General features: G+C 49.4%; 2 pseudogenes; one reads left to right on the forward strand and one right to left on the reverse strand.

The window, feature by feature from the left end:
• Positions 1-2062: 2062 nt before the first annotated feature.
• LOC115330724 lies at positions 2063-5831 on the reverse strand (annotated as a pseudogene).
• Positions 5832-5838: 7 nt separating this feature from the next.
• On the forward strand, positions 5839-21869 carry LOC115329084 (annotated as a pseudogene).
• Positions 21870-24459: the final 2590 nt, after the last annotated feature.

Below are 24459 nucleotides of genomic sequence, written 5' to 3' on the forward strand. Positions count from 1 at the left end.
CGCCCGCCGTCTTGACCGTGATCTTAGGTCTCTCCACCGTGATCGGCGCGTCCTTTCTTCTCCTGCCTGCCCTTTTAGGTGGTAACACTAGCAGTTCTGATTTTGTCGGGGAGCAAACGAGCCCGGACCCTTCTAGGTGTTCCTCTATGGCCTCGACCGCTTCCTGCAATTGGTTTTCTATATGACCATCGCTGCCTCCTTTGACCCATAATGTGATATCGTCAGCATAAATGGTGTGTCTGACGTCCCTAACTTCCTGTAATCGGTTAGCCACCCCTATCATGACAAGATTGAAGAGCAGTGGGGAGATCACCGACCCCTGTGGAGTTCCGACGCTGCCTAAATCTTTCTCGTCTAGTTGTAAGTCCCCCGCACAGATTCTAGTGGTTCGTCCAGTTAGAAAGTCCCTGATATAATCGTAGGATCGCCTACCCATGTTAAGTTTTGAGACCTGGGCAAGGATGGCAGAGTGGCTCACCTTATCGAAGGCGCTTTGTAGGTCCAGCCCCAGGATGGCCCTGTTGTCACCTATGCTAACTGGTACGTCTATGATTTCATTCTTCAGGAGAATCATTGCGTCTTGTGTCCCCAGCTTATTCCGGAACCCGATGATGGAGTCCGGGTAGAGGCCCGACTCCTCCAGATATCGTTGCCATCTGTCCAGCAGTACGTGCTCGAGAAGTTTGCCGACGCACGACGTAAGTGAGATCGGCCTGAGGTTCTCTACACTGGGTTGCTTGCCCGGCTTGGGGATGAGGATCGTTTTGGCAGTCTTCCACTGCTTTGGTAGTTTCCCTTCTCGCCAACACTTGTTGTAGTACTTCGTGATATTCTCGATAGCCGCCTCGCTGAGGTTCTTGATCGCCTTGTTAGTAACTCGGTCAGGACCGGCTGCCGATCTGCTGTTGAGTTTTTGCATGGCTGCTCTGACTTCCCACGTTGCAATGTCCTTGTCCAAGGTCTCGTTGTCGGTACCCTGGTACTCCAGGTGTTCCGTTGTAGGAGTCGACGGTAGATACTTCTCGTCCAGACGCCTCTTGATCTCGACTTCCCCTTCCTTGCTAATGGCCTTGTGTAGGATCCTCGCAAGGTTGTCGTGCTGATACCCCTCAGTCTTGGTCTAGTCGAGGAGATGTCTGAGCATGCTCCAGGTCCTGCTCTTGTTCATTTGACCGTCCGCCTCGTTGCATACCTCGGTCCACTGGTGCTCGCAGAGTAACCTGCAATGGCCTTCTATACACTGATTGAGTTCCGCGATCTTCTTCCGTAGTTTTCTGTTTGTGCGCTGACCCTTCCATCTCGCTTTGATTGACTGCTTAGCTTCCAGTAGGTGAGCTAATCTGCTGTCCACTCTGTCTATACTCTCGTCCGTTTCTATCTCCTTCGTGGCTCCCTCCATCGTCCTATTAACGTTATCCGACCATTGATCGATATCCGTGATTTCTGATTGCCAGCTAGTGAGTGCCGTCCTGAAGGCGTCCCAATCCGTGACGCGGTGCTTTCTCTTCTCAGTGTTACCACCTTTCCCCTCCAGCGGGATGAGGACTTCTAGTATGTAGTGATCACTTCCTAGGTCATAGCCCGTGTTGTTCCAAGTGACCTCTCTCTTCCTCCCCGCCACTTTGACGAAGGTGAGGTCCGGGGTGGTGTCCCGGGAAACCGATGTTCCCGTTCGAGTGGGTTGTTCGGGATCTGTGACGAGACTCAACCCTGCGTCCAGCGCGTCCTGCAATAAGTCTCTTCCCTTGGCCGTTTTCTTGCGGTACCCCCACACTTGGTTCGCTGCGTTAAAGTCGCCGCATACCATCAGCATGTTTCCTCCCGCTACCCTACATGCTTTATGAAACAGTGCTTTGAATTTCTGTTGCGTGTGAGCTGGCTTGCTGTACACATTAACTAAGAAGGTACTCTCTTTTCTCTTCCTTCCCGTGATAACCTCCACCGTGCAGTGTTCTATGGTGCTCTTTTCTAGTGTTTCGTGCTCTACGAATGTGATACCCTTTTGTACGAAGATACAGACTCCCCTACCTCTCCCCTTGGGCGTTTCGCAGGTATCCGGAGGCCTGTTGTGCGATCGGTATCCCGCGAGCTTGGGTGTCTCCGTGGCATTAGATTCCTGTACCATGATCACATCTGGTTTCCTATCTACTTTCTGCAAGTGCTGTTGTAGTACCGCTTTCTTGTGTGCAAAACCGTTACAGTTCCAGTGCCAGACTAGGAGGCCTTTTACTGGCGGAGTGGTTGTTGCTGCACGCCCTGTCCCGTCCATGATTGTTGGAGTTTGGTAATGATGCCGATTTCCATGCTCTGTATCTGCGCTTGTATTTGTGCTTGTAACTGTACCTGTAGTTGCGCCAACATACTCTGCATGTTCTTCTCGAGCGATGTGAGGCGCTCGCTAGTGTCCTTGCAGATTTCCTCCATTCTGTCCAATCTTTCATCGTGTCTCTTGAGCTTATCCATGATCTTTCGATCCCTGATGCTTTCTATGGCCCTCCTCTTGGGGGGCTGGTTCCGTTGGCCTATCGGCTCTGGGGTCCACTTCGGTCTCTGATTCGTCCTCGACTATGGTCTCCGTCGTCTTTTCTGGTACGGGTTGTGGTGCCTGTTGCTGTCGCTCCCCAATCAAGATTGCCAGCTTCGCATTGATTTCCTTGATTATATCATCCTGCTCCGAGATTCTGCGCTTGAGCTTGTCGTTTTCGTCCTTGAGGGATTTCATCGCTGCCAGGTCCTCCTGCCTCTTCTTCTCGTAATAACTATTCACACTGGGTTGCTTGCTCTCGGACCTAGTTGTCTTGACAGCGTCTGCCCAGGAAGTTCCCTCCCTCGGCCGCGCTACGTCGCGGCGGTGACTGTTGCTTCTGCCTTCCTTACTGACTTCCCTTCTCCGACTGTCGGCTCGTCGTCTCGATACGCTGCGCGGATTCTCGATGGAGCGCGACCTAAACGGTGGAAAGTCTGCGTCTACCACTTGCTGCTCCGCGGCCTCCGCTTTGCGCTCCCATTGGCGTCGCTTAACTATGTATGGCATCTTGTATTTGTTTTTACAGCCCCTCTCCCCTGTTGGATGTGGGCCCCCGCATAGCTTGCATTGCGGTTGACATTTCAGCTCGTGCCCTTCCTCCGGGTTCGCCATGCCGCAGCCGAAGCAGGACTTGTTTCCGGGATTCGGGCACACGTCTCGTCTATGTCCCAGTTTACCGCACGTCTTGCAAACATCGAAATGCTTGCGATATAATCCACACTTGATCAAAACTATGCCGTACTTGATGTAATGCGGTACCTTCTGCCCCGCGAAGAGCACTACGACCGCGGTCGTCTCTCCGATTCTGTGCGCCTCCACTGCCGTGGGGTTGTTCGTATTCACTATGTTTTCCGTGATATCCTCCGCCGTCTCTTCTATGTTTATGCCTCGAATGACTGCCTTGACTGTTCCGTCAGGTGCCGTTCTATTAGCCCCGAGAAGTTTGCGTGGCGCCCCCTTACGGCGAACCGGGGTGACGTCACGGCGAGGAGAGAATTTTTCCCCGGCTCGCCCCGCTCGCCCTGTGGAGGCTGCGACGACGCTAGCTGTCGGCGCGCTCGTTCTTATTTAATTTTTTTTGCGTGTTTTTTGTAGGAAGTTAAATATTTTTTTTATGTGCCTTTATTGAGGTATGGCCTGTAGCTTGAGGCGAAACTTCAACCAACATTTTAAGCATGGTTGACAGGGCAGGCAACGCATGAATCGGAGCTGGTATATGAAAATAAAGAAATATGGCCACAATTGCAGGAGCATCACTATAGATTTCCATCTCGCACAAAAAGTGCTGCTGATGGTCTGAATGAATTGGCAGGTTATGTATACTATTTTTTGTTTTGTATCTCCGTTTTTAAACAAGTTCGCCGAAGCAGAAAAGCTGCATGCCGCTCGGGTAACATGCTAAATACGGTCTGGGCCATGGGGAGAGAATCACAAGTAAGACAGCCCAAGTGCAGGGGCAAAGTAAAAAAACAAGGAACATTTATTACATACATTGCTCGCATTTGACCTTTGCTGGATTCGGATAGTATTTCAATGGACTACACGGGTGATATCTGTGGACTTGTTTATATCAACCCTCAAGTAATGTATTACAAACGTAAGCGAAGGTGTCTAGCTCGTTATTAGTTCGTTAAGCCCTAAAATTGAGCTTTTACTTAAATCGAATTTTCCTGAAGCTAAAATACCAGAACCTTTTCTCACGCTGAATCTCGCCCTTCACGGGTTCCACATTTTGTGCTACTAATGCTGCAACTACCACTGGACAGGCGTTCGAATGCTTGCTTTTACTCCTGTTTTCATCTGTTGTCAGAGAGTACAGCTGTAGGGAGTTTGGAGGCTGAGGAAGCTTTTGGAGACCTGCAGCAGTGTCTCTTTTAATTGGAAATGACAATTCAGACTACACGGTGTATTTTCCGAATAACCAAAGCTGGAATAAAAGTGTCAGGAAAAAGTATAAACATTCCAAATTACGGCACATTTGCTGTGCATATTTTGGGCAGTCCAATACATATCAAACAGGCAACTGCGGGTAATTCGGCCGTTTTTGCTGCTACCATACAAACTAAATTCCAATAATTGTGCATCTTCTATGAAATATGCCTGCATACGTGTATAAACTATGTAATTAATTTACGAAGAAGCTACATTTATGTAAAACAACCCTGTTCTATGAGCACTTCAAAGATGATCAGACACAGGGCCTTTAAAACATCTGCGAACCAGCGTATGCAGAGCGGCAGCGCAAAGTCGGAGTCCCGAGCTAATTTGCCGACCACCCAAAGGCCCTTGATATGAATGCAATTTCAAATGCCTGCAAAGCGGGATGTAATATTCTCCTAAGTCATGAACATGCAAGGAACAGAATTCCAGCGTCCGAAACACTTGCGCCAACGCTCCACCGATCCTTCGCTAAATTGTCTTGTGTCGTGTGGACGGGCGGTGAGGTTCATCGGCGGAATTGCCTCCGCCGATAGCTTTCGGGATTTGTAACCCAATTTTCAAGGTAAAAGAGACAAGCAGGCTTATAAAATGTGCGGAAGCACGTCAATATCAGCCTAACTCAACGTCCTGTACACCGGGTAAACGAAGTCCAGCGCTTCGAAGAGCTTGCGGCACACAACGCCAAACCAGGAAACCGGTGCTGGGAAGCGAGCCGATGCGAGGTCGCGGAGCGGAGTACTCCCCCTGACGTCACGGTGCGCCTCACCCAATCAGGGCGCGGCGACCGCAGCGACGCTTGTGTTCGCTCTCGGGGCTAATAGGCGCTGACATCATACGTCTTGCCTCCCTCGCTAATGGACGTCATTTTAGCGTATCTCGTAGCCCGCCGCTCGTCTGAGGTGCTAATCACTATAATGTTCTGCTGCGTATTTATGCCGACGGTATCCTCGCCAGCCTCCTCCCTTGTGACCTTCGCCGCCCTTGTGACCGCCGCCATGGCAGCCGGGCCTCCCATCTTTGCTATATTGAGGCAGCCACGTGGCCTGACCACTATCTTGATATCCTCCTTCGGCATGCTTACTGGCATCCGTGCCCCTTTCGTGATTGCCGATGCGACTTTCTCGGCGTATTTGGCCCTAGTTCTGGGCCTGGACGACCGGTTGGTTGCAGCGAACTCACGGCTTTCTGTGCCGTTCGTGATCTCCTTGATTCGCTTGCCAGAGACCTTCCATCCCTCGACCTCTTCCGGTTCGATACGCTCCCCGGGAACCTCGATGAACGTGCGCCCGTCGACGTTGCCGACTCGTAGCGATGGAGCTACAGCCTCTCCTGTTGACGTGGCCGTCGTTGTCTCGTCCATCATTTCGAACATGATCACCGACGGGTTAGGCCTAGCGGCCGGCGGGTCGCCGCCAACGGCAGTACTTGTGCTCGGCCTATGTTAGGCTTAGCGGGGATTCCCGCCGCCCGAGAACAAAGTCCACGTACCTTGGAAATGTCACGCACCACTTAGGAAAATTTGGGTGTCCGCCGATAACCCACACCTTCGCCCGCACTTGGGTACCAGTTTTAGAACAATATTGATTATTTAGCACTGAATAAGTTGGAATTAAAGCAGGAGCCGATGTCCTGCGGACCCTGTTTTCTTGTTTTCTTCTTCCTCCCTCTCTCCAAGCAGACGGGAGAAAGCTTTCGCCCCCCCGACTCATCTTCTTTCGGTTTCGTTTTTCGAGCAGGTCCCGCACGTTGTTTAAAAAATAGCTGCTGAGTTGATTGAGCTTCCGCGGCAGCGAAGGCCGCCTGTAATTCCGTCTTCTAGTCTAAACGTGCAGAACATTTCGGTTGCATTGACGTTTTTATCACTAATTTTATGAAACGAGCAAACGAAGCCGCTAGAAACAGCGAAGTTCCGGACCAGTGCCAGCAGCGCCACGTACACTGGGGGATGGCCGTCGTCTCCGGATTTCGGGACTCGCGCGGCACGGAACTACAGTAGCGAAACCACGCTGAACTGTGTCGACGTTACCGACGTTATGGAAACCGCAGGAACTGCGTCCAAGACAGGCAGGTTTTGCTGCCGGCTGCCTGGGTGCCTTCCGTGCTGAGTTCGGTTCTGTTTTCCGATGCCGAGTGCAACCGGCGTTCAACGTGGTTCTGTGTTTGTGCGTGTCAGCAACATAGCTGCAACATCGTGATGGCAGTGTTGTGCGTTGTGAACAGAAAACTGGAATTATCGCCGATGTGACCGTGTGTTCGCGTGTCAGTGGTGTAACAAGAAGATGAGATCGTAAACTGTTGGGCATTGATGCCGCTGGTCGGGCCGTGATCGGAGGGGGCGGGGTGTCGCAGGCTGACATTCCGCTTTATACTAAAAAGTTTAATACCACTTGAGGGATTACGTGCAATCGATCAACGTGCGGATAGTCATGTTGGAACGCTGGTCTGAGCAGTAGAGGCTCCTATCGTACAGTGGCCAATGTGACTGTCGGAATTGTCTCGTCCCCGAGAGCGATCGCGCTCTGGGGCAAGGACTGAACAGTACGAAATCGTGACGGAAAGTACGTATATTTACAGTATGGAATTTCGGCATTAAAAAACAATAGTAGGTAAAATCGAAAAAAAAGCTACCCTTTATTTTGCTGTTTAAATATACTACGGTTCCTGGAGAAACTGCCCTCCAAGTGGCGCGCTGGGATGAGCGCTAGAAGTTTTCGGGCTCGCCACGGCGTAGCTCCGTCACCTGCCGCAAGTCGCGGCTTTGACTGCATTCAAGTTGATCGAAAAGCGATTTCTCAGCCACTCAATTTCCAGCTGAGTGAATATCTGCTCTACAGAGATTAATTCAAAACGGCAATTGCAGCTTTGCGCGAACAGCACAATTAGAAAAACCAATAGAAATACAGGCTACGACGTGCCGTGTGGGGAGACAAACTCATGGCTTCGAACCGCATTGGAGCGGCTTGATTTATTGGCTTTCAAGTAATTACGGCATGATCGAGCGATTACTTTTTAATAAGAGATTCATCCCCTGAGCCATTCAAAATACTCTCAGAGGTACGACATTGCCGGGAAAAAATCAACACGCTGGCAATATTTTTTATTGCTTAGGGAGTCACCGAAAAGTTCCGTACGTTCAAAACGACCAGTATAAAAGACGGAAACGCAGAGCAGGGGTGTAGTGTTCGGGTTAGTGTGGTGGTCCGTTCTATTGATGTTAGTGTGCGCCGTGTATGTGCTCAATGTCTGTTCACCTGATGCTTGTAATAAGCGTAATGTGTGTATAGTAGAGGGTGTCAAGCGGAGTAGTTGCCTGAGAGAGGCAAATTATTTTTTTGTAGAACATGAATTGGGTGGTACCTAGCGCCACCTAGCCTAGCTGCTTGCAATTACTCTGCTTGGCCCCGCCATCTGGTGGCTAGCGATTTAACCTTCTTTCACACTACGCGATAAACAGCGGCTTCGAGTTTGTTCTTTCGAAAGCGGCTTTTGGTTTCGCGGTTTAAGTTTGCCCTTCTCCGTTATGTGCGGTTGGCGAAGGAATTGTGCCTCGAGGAACACCAAATGTAAGACGCAAAGTGCGCAAAGTAACTGGGTATCGGTTGTCTCCGTTTAAAATCGCAGTGCTGTCGACGAGAAGACTGAGTAACAGCTTTCGAAACGCAAGTTTCTGTACCTGTGGGGGGAATCTGGCTTCGGAAATAAACACATTTTGCGGGGAGCTCGTGTTACGCTTCTATTTGCTGCTGCTCTCGTCCCGTACAAGAGACGTAGCGTCCTCGTCAAGCCTTATTGGGCTTGATTTGCTCGATTTGGGGCCGCCATATTGAGATGCAAGCGACGGAGGAACTTTGCTCCCCTGCTTCAGGGACGAAAGTTTCTCCCTTTCTAAAGGAACATAGGTTACTAGACCGTTCCTCCCCTAAGGGAGGACTATCCATACCTTTTTTCTAAGAGTGTGCCTGTTCATCGTCGCCGACATTAATCAGGCTATCCTGGAAGCGGACTTTCTCAACTTCTACAAACTGGCCGTCGACATTCATTCACGACGCCTCATGGACCTGACGACACCCCTCTCCGTGAATGGCGTGCTCTCTACGACCACGGCAACAGGACTTGGAGCGTTTTCACCATCAACAGCCTATGAGAAAATTCTCGCGAATTTTCCGAACCTTACAAGGCCACACACAAGGGAGTCACCGGTCAAGCACACCATTACTCACCACATTATCACCTCTGGCCCCCCTGTTTTCGCTCGTCCTCGACGGCTGTCTGGAGAACGCCTACTCAATGCTCATCGCGAGTTTGAGCATATACTCGAACTTGGCATCGCTCGACCATCATCGAGCAACTGGGCCTCCCCACTACACATGGTCCCCAAGAAAACTGCCGACGACTGGAGACCATGCGGTGATTACCGTGCACTCAACACCAGCACCCAGCCTGACCGGTGCCCGCTTCCTCACATACAGGACTTCACCACGACCCTGGCTGGTTGCCAGATAATCTCCAAGATCGACTTGGTGAAGGCATACCACCAGATTCCGTGGAGCCGGCCGACATCCCAAAGAACGCCATCACCGCACCATTTGGCCTCTTTGAGTATGTGAGGATGCCGTTCGGTTTGCGGAATGCCGCCCAGACAATTCAACGTACAATCAACGAGGTCACCCGAGGTCTAGACTTCGTATTTGCTTACCTCGACGATCTCTTGGTCGCCAGCACGTCAGACACCGAGCATGAGGAGCACCTGCGCGCTCTTTTCACCCACCTCGATGACTACGGTTTGGTCATCAACCAGAACAAATACACCTTCGGCGTGACGACTATAGAAGTTCTAGGACATCAGGTAACACCGTAAGGCATCAAACCCTTAGATGCAAAAGTTACGGCCATTCGAGACTTTCCGCAGCCAACATCTCTGAAGAAACTGCGCGAATTTCTAGGTCTCCTAAATTTTGATCGCCGTTTCCTACCGAGTTGTGCGCAACTGATCAAGCCGTTGACGGATCTTCTCGCCACCAAGAACCCTCTGTGCCTCTTGAGTGGAACGAAGATGCAGCGTCTGCTTTTTCTTCAGCGAAAAAAGGCGCTCGCTGACGCTGCAATGCTCATTCACCCCGTTACAAACGCAGAGCTACGATTCGCCACCGACGAATCAAGCCTAGCGGTCGGTGCGGTTCTTCAGCAGAATGTCAATGGCTGGCAGCCTCTCGGATTTTTCTCCCACAAACTGAAGAACCCAGAACAAAAATACAGTACTTTCGCACGCGAACTTCTGGCAGTGTACCTTTCCATCAAACACTTTCGCCACTTCCTCGAGGGCCGGAACTTCCATTTTCTTACAGATCATAAGCCCTTGATGTTCGCAGTCCAATGAAACCACAGCGACCACACAGCACGTGACATCCGGTACCTCTGCTTTATATCAGAGTTTACCGTCGATATCCGCCATTTCAATGCCATGAAAGCACTGCTGCGGGCGCACTCTCCCGCGTCAGTGCTATTTCTTCAGCAGATCCGGTGGACTGGGAGGAGCTGGCAACCGCCTTTTCTCCAACAACAGTTACCTGCGAGACGAGAACTGGTGTGTCCCGACCATTCTTACCACCAGCATTTCGTCGCGCTTTTTTCAACAACCTGCACAACAAGAGCCACCTAGGAATCCGTGCTTCACAGAAATTAATAACTGCTCGTTTTTTCTGGTCCAGCATGAACGCGGATGTTCGTTGCTGGGCACGAACGTGCGTGCAGTGCCAACGCGTCAAGATTCACGCGACACACAATCACCCCCATCTCACACTTCCGACCACCGGACTCAAGGTTTGCACACGTCCACATAGACTTAGTGAGACCCCTTCCATCATCACGGGGAGCCTGCTATTTTGTTGACGTGTATATATAGATTCACCAGATGGCCCGAGGCATTCCCCGTCCCTGACATGACAGCAAAGACAGTCGCTGCAGCCTTCATCGACGGCTGGGTGTCCCGTTTCGGCTGCCCTGCTGTAGTCACCACCGACAGGGGACGGCAATTTCAATCCTCCCTTTTTGCCGCCTTCGTCACCGTCCTGGGCGTCCGACACATCCACACCACGTTCTATCATCCCTCGTCCAACGGCATGTTGGAACGGCTGAACCGCCAGTTGAAGGCAGCTCTCGCCACCTATGAGCCGCGGGAACGTTGGGCTGACCACCTTCCCCTCGTACTCATAGGCCTTCGCTCAGCGCTCAAGGCAGATCTTGACTGTTCTACAGCAGAGTTAGTCAACGGCACACCACTGCGCCTACCTGGCGAATTCTTCTCTTCGTTTCCCTCCGAGTCAAGAGAAGACCCCACCGGCTACGTCGACGACTTAATGAAAAACCATTAATCTCCTCCGGCCTGTGCTTCCAGCTTAACGGAGCCATCGAGACGTATTTGTGAGCCAAGACCTTGTGACATGCTCGCATGTTTTCTTACGTCGCGACCAGGTCCGTCGACCGTTGGAACCGGCCTACGACGGCCCGTTCAGAGTGCTGGATCGGCAAGCGAAGAGCTTTACACTAGACATAAACGGCCGTCGTGACGTAGTCACGACCGACCTTGTCAAGCCGGCCTACCTACAAGCCATATCTTCTGCATCCCCTGCAACCGCTCCTGCCCCGTCAGCACCCTCGGCGCTTGCAACAAAAACCAAGCACATCACATGGACCCTTCCAGTGCCAACGGCTCCACAGGGGGTAGCCTTGCAGCGACACTCCAAGCCAGCCTACGCCATGAACGACGACGACGAGGTTCAGCTGCCTCTGCAGCACGAGCAATAAAAGCAGTTCGAATCCAAACGCTGTCCGAGCTGGTTCGTTTCGTCCCAGTTCCCAACACTCTCAAATCCAGCAAATCCATAGTTTGTGATTACTTAATGCTTTTGGCCGAATATGGAATGGAAAGCACTATTAGGCCTCCCCACAAGGGAAGAACATCTGCCTGGGAGACTGGTAGTGTCTTGCATGGATCACAGTAATATTAGGGCTCCTGATGTTTTGGTGAAATCTGCAGTCATTACAGAAAAGCTCTCAGACCATTACTTTATTAGCTGTCACCTAGAACATTTCACAGGGAAGCAAAAGGAAAAAAAGTACAGAATCTGCTTGTGAAACGATTACAGATACGGTGAAATTTGATGCGTTGGTCATTGCGTTCGACTGGGCTGGGTTGCTGCAGTCCGTTGCACCATCTAGTCTGTACCGTGCTTTCGTTGGAACTTGGCAGTCATTCTACGCAGATTAAAAAATAAAAAAAGAGGTCGATTTCAGGCACAGGTCATACAAACCTTGGTTTAATACTGACATTTGGTAGCCATTAAAACCAGGGAAGCGTTATGGGCGCTTTCTCGTCGAGCGCCAGATAACATAAGTTTAAGGGCAGAATTTATATGTGCAAGGAACAGAGTAAACGCGCTTATCAGGTCTGCAAAACAACGTTATTTCCAGAAATTTTTGGAACAAGGTCAAATGCGCGAGAAACATGGAGCCTTATTAATTACTTCAGAGGACGCGCATCAAAACAGCCAGTCATCGACTCTCTGCGGAGGCACTTTGGAATGAATTTGCAATCAGTCGTGAATAATTTCAACAAGTTTTTTTCGGCTTCGTCAGGTATTGCAAGATACCATGGTTATGTGTCAGCCAATTTAAGTGGTGACTTCAGAATGTTGGCCTCTGCGTTCTTATCGTCTTTTGACCTATGCACATTGCGCTCCATTGTGTTTGTGATAAGAAGAAACAAGGAGCTTGGATTTGATAAGATCTGTGTTGGCGATTTTTGTCGAAACTTTGACGCTATCAAGGAGGTTCTTGTACGCATGAAAAATAGTTTTTGATGTTCGGTGTCTAACCTGCAGATCTGAAAACGGAGCTGGTTAAACCAATTTTTAAGGAAGGAACGGCAGATAAGCACGAATGCTATCGTCCTATTTCAATCCTGCCATGCATCGGGGAAATACTTGAAATGTCTGTTTACTGTAATATCTAGTTTCATTGATAGCTCTGACAGTCTTTCCCGTAGCCAGTATGGCTTCATGGCAGGAAGGAGCACACAGCTTCTGCTAGAAGACTTTTCTGATTTGATTTATAGCTCGTTCGAAAACCTTTTTTTTTCTCCTCTGCCATGTTCACGAACATGTCAAAAGCCTTCGATACTGTTAGCAACAAATTTCTCCTTCAGAAATTCGATAATTTCGGGTTCCGTGGCCCCTTTCTTTAATATACTTGAAATCTTTTTTATCGATCACTCCCAAATCGTATCAGTTGGGCATTTTAAAGTCGCACAGGTAATGATTAAGGCTGGTGTCCCCCAGGGACCTGTCTTGTCCCCGGTACTTTTTAACCTCTATGTGAACGATATTTCTACCAGAGTACCTAGTTGTGCCATCTTTCAATATGCAAACCACACCGCACTGGTATCCCGTCATCTTAGGTATGATAATGCCGCACGGCTATTGCAGGATGACACGACGCAAATAATGGACTGGTTCGGCGAGAATTTATTTGCAATAAATGCGTCGAAATCAAAACTGGTTTGCTTCAGGAACCAACTAAAAAAAAGTGAGCCTTGACTTGCTAGTAGCATTACACTGTTCGAGTTGCCTTGACTTTGAGTGTCCTCATCTCGAGTATTTTGATCACGTTAAATATTTAGGTGTGTTTTTTTTATTCTGACATGGGTCGTGGAACTCGCACTTGTCGTCCATTTGATATTACAGTGTTTGGGAATTGCGTGGAACTGTGGCAAAATAATTGGACCGTATAATAAAGTCTTTGTTGAAAAACACATAAATCAGATGGATCTTCTACCCGACATTAATGTTTTCAAATTTCTACAGATGCCAAATGTTACTTCTTTCTTTTTTTGCAAACTATATCGTTGCGACATTTGTGACTTTAAGTGCCCCTTTGTACACGAAAGGAGTCTTTGTTGCACACCACAATTTATTACCCCCTCATGTGTTACTTTTTACGGCAAAAGTGTTCGGTCTTACTACGTAGCCTTCGTTTTCAACAAGCTTCCGGAGAGTGCCTTCAACGCCAATACAAGGAGAACTTTAGAAACATGGTTGGCCACTGTAACAATTTAGTGCGATTCCCCAAAATCTGCCTTTAGTACTTTATGCCGCCTGAGTTCTCGAAATGTTACCTACAGTTTATTTCTTCATCTCTTTGTACTAGCCACTTGATATTTTCGTCGTCCGACTTGCCGGGTCCTGTACCACAAGCCCAATGTAGCATGGACTGTTTACTAGTTGAAATAAGGACTGTACATGCTCATTTACATTGGTTGCATCGAGAAATACGTCACACATGAAAACGTTCGAGGTGGATGGCGCCCGATCGTCCCAGGAATCCCGCGTGCCCGTGTCGTCGTCGTTTTTCTCGTTCCTTCCCTGGTGCTGGTACACACGAGCGGACACGACACCTCTGCCCCCTATGTTGAGTTCCTGTACCTGGCAGGCGGACGTTTCGTCCTTGTCGATTTTCGCAGCACAGGTTCTTCAACAGATGACTTCGAGTCGTTACCTTCTCGCTTTTGGTTACACTTCCAAATGTGGTTCAACTGTCGGCGAACTGTCTCTTCTCTGCACTGCACTAGCCATGATCGTGAACCGAATTTCCTGACCAATGTGCCTCTAGTTTATTCAGGTTTTTTCAGGAACTCTCGGATCATGACATGTCCTCCCACCTGCAGCTGGCGGTTTCTAGGTAACTTCTCTGTTGCCAGTGGTGTAGCTTTGGTGGGTAAAACAAGGTCTAGAAGAGTCGGTAATTCCCTCCCGAACATTGCCTTAGCCGGGGTCATGTTCGTCGTCTGATGGACTGTGCAGTGCGGACGGAATAAAAACCTTGACAGCCCTAGGTTCACTGATCCAGATGGTCCCCGTGCTAGCGCCTTCTTCAGTTCGCCCACGTAGCGTTCTGCCTGCCCATTAGTGGCAGGGTGGTACGGGGCAGACGTGACGTGCTGAATCCCATTGTTTTTGTAGAACGTTGCAATCTCAGCAGAGACGAAAGCTGTCCCGTTGTCCGACACTACTTTATGTGCAATTCCAAACGTCGCAAACAGGGATCGCAGCACATCGATTACTGCCGCCGACGTAGGATGGCTTACCTGACGTACCTCCAGCCTCCAGCCATTTGGTGAAGGCATCCACCACCACCAAGAAATTGCGTCCCTCTACGGGACCTGCAAAATCCACATGTAGTGTGTGCCACGGTGTCGACGGTTGAGGCCACGGCGGAATATGGGCTTTTGCTGGGTTTCGCTGTGTACGCTGGCATGGATCACAAGATCCAACGGTTGTTTGAATGTCTTCATCCAACCCTGGCCACCACAAGTAAATTCGAGCGCAAGTCTTCATAGCTGTTACTCCTCGATGTCCTGCGTGAACCAGGCTCATGGCTTGCTCCCGTGCAGCTGTAGGTATGACAACCCTTGTTCCACAGGTGATGCAACCGCAATGAATAGCCAGTTCTGTGGCTCTTCTGCGGTAAGGTTTGAAGTCATCGCCTTTCAGCTGCTGCACCGTACCTTCTTGTATCTCTGTGTAGAGCCTTGAGAGTATGGCATCCTCCTGTGTTATTTTGACTATAACGTCTGCTGTCAGGGGTGGTTGTGGCAATGCTTCGAACATTAGAATGTCGCCGGGGACCTGGGGTTCCTCGATGCGCTCTGGTTGTGGCAACCTACTGAGTGCATCAGCGTTCTGGTGCAACTTTCCGGCCCGGGACTTAAGGTCGTAGTCATACGCCGCTAGCTTCAGACGCCAGCGTCTCATGCGGGGGGAAAGCATCTGCGGTACTGGTTTTCGAGGTCCAAGAATTCCCAGTAGTGGCTGATGGTCAGTTACGAATGTCACGTGGCGTCCCGCAATGTGCTTGTGGAAGTGGTCAGCTGCAAACACCGCGGCCGGGCCCTCCCGGTCTAGTTGAGCGTAATTGCGTTCTGCTGTACCCAATGTTCGTGAGGCGAAAGCTATGGGAGCCTCCCTGCCCAAGCTGTCTCGCTGCGCCATCACTGCACCAACGCCATAAGGCGAGGCAACACACGAGATGATGAGAGGCTTTGTCTCGTCATAATGTGTCAGGACCGTCTTTTCTTCAAAATCAGCTGTTTCAGCTCTTCAAAAGCTTTCTGATGTGGATCTTCCCATTTGCACGGTCTGTCCTTCTGTAGTAACTCATACAGTGATGATGCTACTGTAGCCCTTTGCTCCAAAAAACGGTCGTAGAAGGCTAGCAGGCCTAAAAACGACAGTATAGTCTGCTTGCTTGTGGGCGCTGGTGCTTCCACGATGGCTCGTACCTTGTCTTCTGTTTTGTGTACTCCCTTGGCATCAATCCGGTGGCCCAGGAACTGTACCTCGGGCACGCTGAAACGACACTTTGTCTTTTTCAGTCGCAAGTTTACTCGAAGAAGGCGTTGTAGCACCCTTGTCAGCCGTTCTCTGTGCTCCTGTTCCGTGGTGCCACTGACGATAATATCGTCGAGGTACACACAGACCCCGGGCAGTCTACTCAGAGTGTTCTCCATGAATCTTTGGAAAATGGCTGGGGCTGCAGCTGCACCGAAGTTAAGTCTCTTTACCTTGTAAAGCCCTTTCAATGTGTTTACGGTGAGTACTTCTGATGTAGCTGAAGTCACTTGGAGTTGCTGGTACGCCTGCGCCAGGTCCAATGGGCTGAAAGTTGTCGCACCTCGCAGAGTGCTCACGACGTCCTCGGTTGTAGGTAGTGGGTAAGATGCCTTCTTTGTGGCTTCATTCACGGTGCTCCGATAGTCGCCGCAAAATCGAAGGTTCCCGTCCTTTTTGCGCACCAATACCAACGGAGTAGCCCAATCAGAGTGTTGTGTTGGCTCCAAAATCCCTTGCTCCTGAAGTCGGTCAATTTCCGCCTCGACTTTAGAACGGAGGGCAAACGGAACAGGTCGTGCCTTGAGGAACTTGGGCCTCGCTTCCTCGGTCAACTCCAGGTGCACCAGTGCTCCGGGATGTCCTGTGATATCTTCGGAAAAAAACGAATCAAAATCTTGGAGGAGTTGTGTAATATCGGAACTTCCTCCTGTCAGGTGGATGCCACTGACTGTGATGCCCAGCGTTCCGAACAAGTTCCGTCCAAGCAAGCTGGATCCAGAGCCTTGAACCACAAGTAGGGGTAGCTGGTACGTCTTGCTTTTGTGGCGAACAGCCACCGTTGTTGTACCGGAAACTTGCAGTGCCTGGCCGGACCAGGTCGTGAGGTGAATGTCACCTTGTTTCAACTCCGATGAGCTGCTTGGCCAGGTTGCCCGAAAAGTGTCAATGCTGATCATTGTACAAGCGGCACCTGAGTCCACTTTAAATGTCATTGGTTTGTTGTTCACGTGAACCATCACTGTGAACTTGGGAGCGATGGCCTCACTGGCTACTGAGTGTAGGTCATGCAGAGTTGACACCTGTTGCTTAGAATGGTTCACTCGTGAAGTCGCTCGTGCTGTGTCCCCGTGGTTGCTACGTGGGAGTCCTTTCTCGGAAGTTTTCCTCTTTTGAATGCATGCTTTTTCGATGTGGCCTTGTTTGTGGCAGTAGTGGCACGTGGCTGGTCGCAAACCTGCATGTTTTCGGGCTGTGGTGTTCATCACAGCGCCAACAACGTTGTTCCAGTTTTGCTGCCTTGTAAGATGTCTTTCCCGAAACTGCGCTGGTGGACGCTTTGCTAATTTCCGTTGGGTTGGACATTCCTTTGATTGATTCCTGCTGCTTGGCCGCACTTTCCGTTGCCAGGGCGATGTCCCAGGCTCGTTGAAAAGTCAGGTCTTTCTCGGTGAACAGTCGCTGTTGCAGGCGTTCATTGCGGACGCCACAGACAAACCTGTCCCGAAGCATAACGTCTAGTTGCAGCATGGAAGGGTTCGTGGAGAGAACAGAAGATGTGGTTCCTTCTTGCGACGACGTCGATGCGGCAATCGTAGTCGGCAGTACTCCAAAGTTACAGTCCGCGGACAATCTTTTGAGAGTGGCGACGTAGTTGCTGATCGACTTGTTAGGCAGTTGATTTTGTTGTTGGAAGACGTACCTGCTGTAGAGCTCCGAAGGTGTTGGGTCGAGGTGCTGCTGGAGCAGAGACACCAAGTCATCAAAGCTGACTTCACCAGGGGTCTTCGGCGCGACCAACGCGCACGCTGCATCGAAAGTGTCGGGACCACATAGCGTAAAAAGGAGTGCTCGCCTCTTCTTTTCAAGCTTGATGTCGTTTGCCTTGAAGTAAAACTTGAGACGCTGGATTCAGGATGCCCAGTTCTTGCCCGAGAAGGGCTCAATGACGCCGTGCACTCCTCCTGTAGCCATGCCTTACTTCCGTTTTTGCTCTCACTACTCGTCGCCAATGTTTACTATTTGAAATAAGGACTTTACATGCTCATTTACATCGGTTACATCGTCCCAGGAATCCCGCGTGCCCGTGTCGTCGTCGTTTTTCTCGTTCCGTCCCTGGTGCTGGTACACACGAGCGGACACGACATGGACATACCCGTACTTGTACTGTTTCTGAATTTATGTGTAATAAACATTATCATTATTATTATTATTATTATAAAGAAGAAGTCCGACAGGGCGGTCGTTCGCATCAAGAGCTCTTCACATTTTCCCCTGTAATTAATACTTCTCTTACGACGGGCACGCTGTCCATGCTGCTTATCAAGCACCGTGTCACTCCGGGCTCAGTCATTTCCCACGCCAAGGGCCCCTATCACCTTGATCTGACCATCGACTTCACAGGCAAGCATCCACCATATTCCTTGGCGTCACGCTCTACGGAAGTTCTCTCCGACTGGAACTCTTCTTGTTGAAGCTTCACGCCCTAGTTCGACCTGAGTAACAAAAAGATATGGCGGCGAGAAGTACGGCAACCGTTCTGATTACGGCTGGCAGGATCTATGAGGACCGCGAGCCCATTCCGTCAGGTATCACCTATTGATTCTCTGTGCCGTGCAGTTTCACGGGTGGGCAACTGCGCTCGAGCTCAGCACAAAACTGCCACGTGGAGTGTTCGTATACAACCCTGACTCATCTCGTTCTACACTTGTTCGAGAAGTGCGTATTGACTGGTGTCTTTGTTGCCTTATCGCTGTGTACTCGCCCTTCCCTAATAATGGACTGTGCCAAATGTGCTCACGCTCTGCCGACACATGGCAGATCCCTGACGTGTGCGTTAGGGTGCCTACCACTGATCTCAATGACAATTGCTGGATCGCGCTTGCCGCTCCCGCAAGTGAAGCCACCGGGCTTCACTCGCTTGGGATACGATTTGCCGTTTTCGCTAGCCTTTGCTGCGGTTTTCCAGCGTGCTGTGGACACGTTTTCTACTCGTTCGTCGTCATTCGCCGAAGAGGTTTTTTGAAGACTCTGTGTATTGTTGAGACTTGCCGTTGTGAACACGTGGAAAATTTTACGAAAGTGCAGTGTCGCAGGAAAAAGGCACAACGCGTCGAAAGGAAGGGCTGGCGGCGTGTTCAAAGCTTCCTTGGCACGCCGAAGTGCCGTGTCTCTGTGCCTTCGCGCGCTTGGATACCGACCAAGAACCGACGCCGTGTGAATGTGTTTAGCGAGTGCAATGTGCGTGAAGCCGTATCAAAGGGTACAACTCGTCGAAAACGTGTCGCCGGTGTCGCGGCGTGATCAAAGCTTCCTTGGCACGCCGAGTGATGCATCTTTGTGCCTTCGCACGCTTGGATACCGGTCAAGAATTGACGCCGCGCCAAAGTTCTGAGCGTGTGTCGCGCGTAGATGCCTTTAGATCATTTATATATATCGGCCACGGAGTTCTGGATCGTCCAGCTGTTCCGGTGAGTTGCTATCAATAAAAGGGGGAGATCCGTACGTGTTCTTATGTACTATATTAACCATGGCTATGTCCCAAATCTACTCTAATAGATTCCGTGGGAGCACGAATAGGGCAACGTTGTGGAGCCAGGGGGGGTTTCGAAAGCAAAAGTAGAAGACGGCGAGAATGAAAATCTTTGAAGCGCGGCCGATATGGTCGTGTGCAATCTGTTGACCAATTACAATTAGGCGAGCCGCGCTCAAACGTCAAGTGCAATTAAGTAGGTTGATAATAAGCCAGCACTGATCAGTGATGAGGAGCTGTTGTGCACGGTATTGTGTAAATCGTCTAAGGACGAAAAAAAGGACGTACCTTCTCCCCATCTTCCGTCGCTAGTGGACGCTGGATTAAGCTCGTTCCTAAACCGCGAGGGGAAAAGACGCTGACCCAGAGGCACGAACAGCTTCACGCACATTGCACTCGCTGAACACATACACACGGCGTCGGTTCTTGGTCGGTATCCAAGCGTGCGAAGGCACAGACACGGCACTTCGGCGTGCCAAGGAAGCTTTGAACACGCCGCCAGCCCTTCCTTTCGACGCGTTGTGCCTTTTTCCTGCGACACTGCACTTTCGTAAAATTTTCCACGTGTTCACAACGGCAAGTCTCAACAATACACGGAGTCTTCAAAAACCTTCTTCGGCGAATGACGACGAACGAGTAGAAAACGTGTCGTCAGCACGCTGGAAAACCGCAGCAAAGGCTAGCAAAAACGGCAAATCGTATCCCAAGCGAGTGAAGCCCGGTGGCTTCACTTGCGCTGCAGCGAACAAGCGGGGAAGCGCGATCCAGCAATTGTCATAGAGATCAGTGGTGCCTACATGTCTGTCTGTCTCAGGGTGAAGACATCCATTGTTGCACTGAAAGTGCCAGCGCGTGACGCTCTCGCGCACTCGGTGCGCGACTTGGGCGGTAAAATGGCGCCTATGCATTAGCCAAAGCTACGCGCTCGGGCTGAGTGACGCCGGATTGCGCGCACTTCAAAATGCATAAAAGAACGATTGGGCGGAAAAATGGCTGAGATGTCACCACTGAAGCAAAAGCGCGCGTGTGTATGAAGGCACTCTAGTGTGCGTCTTGCCGAAGGGGTTACCATCAAATACTTTACTAGGGGGAATACATTCCACTCCTTTGAAATACAATAGCCTCGGCGCGGACAGGTTTTCTGGGCTTGGCAAGAGCCATCTATCGTCGGGGAGGTCTCGGCTATCGATGATATTAATGTTCTACTGTCTACATACCAAATTCATTGTTGTGGAAATGCGCGAGACGCGTGCCGCGCGCCACTTCTAAGAATAACATGGCGTCTAAACTCTAGCTCAGTGGTGCACTAAATACTTTGCTGAGCTGTGCCGCGCCATGATCTTCCCAAGGGTCGCACGTTTCACGTGCCTAGTGCATCGACGCACCTTGCGCTACTTTTGAAACGTTTAGGTGGAATTGGAGACGACACCGCCGCGGCCGCCGCGAACATCCACGTGCACTTGCGCGTAGACTGACGCGGACCTCCCCTCCGTCAGGGCTGGATTCGGCGCTGTAGGCGTTCTGTCTAATGCAAATGAGCAGAGTGGAATGCATTCCTCCTAGTAAAGTATTTGTTACCATCTTGGTAAGTCCTGCTCTGGCGTCGCAGATGGGACGTACGCGGGGATGGTCGTTGTCAGGCGAGACACTTGGAAGTGTTCCACTTGCCGTACCGGCGCCACCCTCAGAGCATCCGATGTTAGCGGTGACGTTTCAGTAGATAACTCCTCCCGTACCAACGGCAGCAGGGAGTAGATTGTAGATTATGCACCTTTCACCAGTCAGCTGGCGTCAATCAATGCCACTCTTAACCAGATCCATTCATTGAGGAGAAGTGTGGAGACGCTGTTGCCTCAACCATCTAAGGTTGACCAGTTGTTGGCGTTAAAACCAGCTGTCGAAGAGCTTCGCAACACGGTCCAAAGATTACAAACGACCGTTGACTCTTTTAGCTTGAAGTACAATTCCGTGCTCGCTCTGGCTATGACAAATGAGGAAGCAGTTAAAGAACTTAAAAATGAGGTTAACACGGTTAAGGCAACAATGAGACAGCAGTCGGAGACCATTGAGAGACTGAAAGACGTGCTTAAAGACATGCAACAATACAGTCGTCGTTTCAACATGGAACTGCATGGTCTTCCGCTCTCTCATGGTGAGGATTTAATGAAGGTCATAAGCCATCTAGCTAGGCCACTTAACCTTCCAACACCTCAGTCGTCAGCTATCCTGGCAATTCACCGTCTTACCAAAAAGCCGGACTCAGTTCTGGTTATTTGGATTCGCTTCGCCTCTGTCACCCTAAAAGACGCTTGGATGGCGGCACGTGGTAGACTCCACAGGCTGTGCCTGTCAGAAAACAAACCAAAGTTATTCTTCAACGACAACCTTACATCTGCGAATAAGGAGCTTTTTGCCTGGCGAGGACTGGGGTCAAAGAAAAAGGATACCGTTTTGTGTGGACCAAGAACTGTCAGATTTTTGCTAGGAAAGCCGAAGGTGCGCCAGCCATTCGAATCAGCACAAAAAACGACCTTCTGCTACTGGTGTAAAACATGACAACTTGTTTTACTGTTCCAGACATTAGTTCATTTATTCAGCCTTTTGGGCCCTCTTTCTAATAACTCTTTAACACTGATTCATGTAAATATTCGACGTTTGCGTAAACACTGGGATGAGTTTCGTGCAGTAACTAATACCTTTACCGCGTCGATAGATGTTTTTGTTCTAACTGAAATTGGTGGGTCATCTTTGCAATGCGATCAATTTATTCTCGATAGGTATAAGGAGTCATTTTACACCCGTGATCATGGTAGAGGTGGTGGGATTGCTATATACGTTAAAGATAAATAGTTACTATCGTCTCGCAGCATATCTCTTGTCCATGCAGAAACACTGGCTGTTGAAATGTCTTTGTCAGGTTTTTCTTTATTTTTGTTGGCGGTTTACAGGCCTCCCTCAGGAAATGTTTCGCTCTTTCTTGCTGAACTAGATGCCTGCTCAACCAGTTTCGTTCGGAAGGTCAATTTTGCGTCATTGGCGATTTAGATATTGATACTCTTAAACCTGATAAATCGATAGTTTGTGATTATCTGTCTTTACTTTCAAAATATGGCATTGAAAATTTTATCACCTTACCCACAAGAGAAGAAATTCTGTTTGAAAAATTAGTAGTTTCCTGTATTGACCATATCGATATTGGTGCTCCGGATATGTCTGTAAAATCCGCCGTAATGACTTAGAAACTATCCGATCCTTACTTTTGTTGGATGTCGTTTAGACGCTCAGGCACCTGAAGAGCAAGGAACCAGGCGCGATTGTTTGTGTCTTTCAATTACGGATACGGTGAAATTCGATGCTTTGGTCGCTGCCTTTGACTGGAACGAACTCTTGGTGTCCATACAACCTTCCAATGTTTATAAAGCTTTCATCGAGGTTTTTCAATCCTTTTATTGTGCCGCCAAGAAAAAGGTTAATTTCAAACGAAGGTCTTATAAGCCATGGTTTAATTCTGAAATTATGACTGCAATCAAAGAAAAAGATACGTTGTGGTCACGTTTCCGTCGTTCACCAAAAAATTTGCAGTTAAAAGCAGAGTATCTAAGCGCTCGGAACAAAGCTAATGGAATTATACGGTCTGCCAAACGATGCTACTTTCAGCGAAGATTCTTTGAGGCAAGATCTAATCCAAGTGAAACATGAAAGTTGATTAATTCTTTTACAGAGCGTGGAGAGAAGGCTTCGCTTTTTGACTCCCTTCAAAAACACTCCGGCACAAATCTGCAATCAGTAGTGAACGACTTTAACAAACTTTTTGCAGCGCCATCGGGCTTTGCGCGAGACAGTGATTTCAAACGGCTTGCCTTGAGCGCAAGTATTAGTATATCAAACTCAGCGTTTCTTCCTCTTCTCACGATAGACGACTTACACTCCATTTTGTTTTCTTTAAAACTCAATAAATTTCCTGGTGTTGACACAATTCGCATTAATTTTCTCTGCCAAAATTTTGGACATGTTCAGCACGTACTTCTCGCCATGATAAGTGAGTTCTTGATTTCTGGCGTCATCCCAATTGAACTCGAAACCGCACTTGTGAAACCTGTTTTCAAGGGAGGATCGCCTAACAAGCCTAAGTGCTATCGCCCTATTTCTATATTACCTTGCATTGTAGAGATTTTTTAAAAGCATTTGTATCTTGCAATGTCCAGTTTCATTGACATACTGGTTAGACGACATTACCATACTGGTTAGACGACATTCTGTCACCTAACCAGTATGGTTTTGTTGCTGGAGAGGGCACTCAACCACTGCTGGAAGATTTTTCTGACCCACTGCACAGTGCTTTTGATCGAAACTTATGTTCATGTGCAATTTTTCTTGATGTCGCCAAGGCCTTTGACACGGTCAGTCATAAGATGCTTCTTTTTAAACTGTCGAATTACGGTTTCCGCGGTCCATTTACTGCATTGCTTAAAAATTTCTTTCTTGACCGCTCCCAAATCGTATCTTTATGAAATTTCAAAAGTGCTCGGCTGATGCTAAAAGCCGGTGTGCGCCAGAGATTGGTTTTGTCTCCATTGATATTTAATCTTTTTGTTAATGATATCTCAACAAGGCTCACCAGTCTGTCTATGCTGGAACGCCAACTACATGATGTAGAAAACTGCATCGGGCACTGATTGGCTTTTCTCTCGGGTCACGTGACATGACGTTGAAATGTAGTTTTTCCCTATGCAGTTTGAGCTATGCTCGTAAAATGATGCAGTTAGAGGTGACGTCAAAATGTCGTCACGATGCACTTTGACGATGCAGTTAACTGAGTGGTTGAGGCGAAGCCAGAGATCAATCTGCATCGTAAAAGATGGCGACCCTGACATATGCATCTCTACTGTTGGGTTCGCCAGCGGATCGAGTTTTTAGAGATCACCGGGATGCTTTTGAGACGAGCGATGCGAGGTTTGTGGGCGAATACCAACTGACCAAAGGGGTGACTCGCTGGTTGTGTGACAACTTCGCGGAAAGCTCCAGCGTTGTCCTGAAGGGCCCCGTGTGTTGACGGTCGAACAACAAGTCCTCGC

This window comes from Ixodes scapularis, unplaced genomic scaffold, assembly GCF_016920785.2.
Source record: "Ixodes scapularis isolate PalLabHiFi unplaced genomic scaffold, ASM1692078v2 PGA_scaffold3__209_contigs__length_174095766, whole genome shotgun sequence".
NCBI classification, from domain to species: Eukaryota; Metazoa; Arthropoda; class Arachnida; order Ixodida; family Ixodidae; genus Ixodes; species Ixodes scapularis.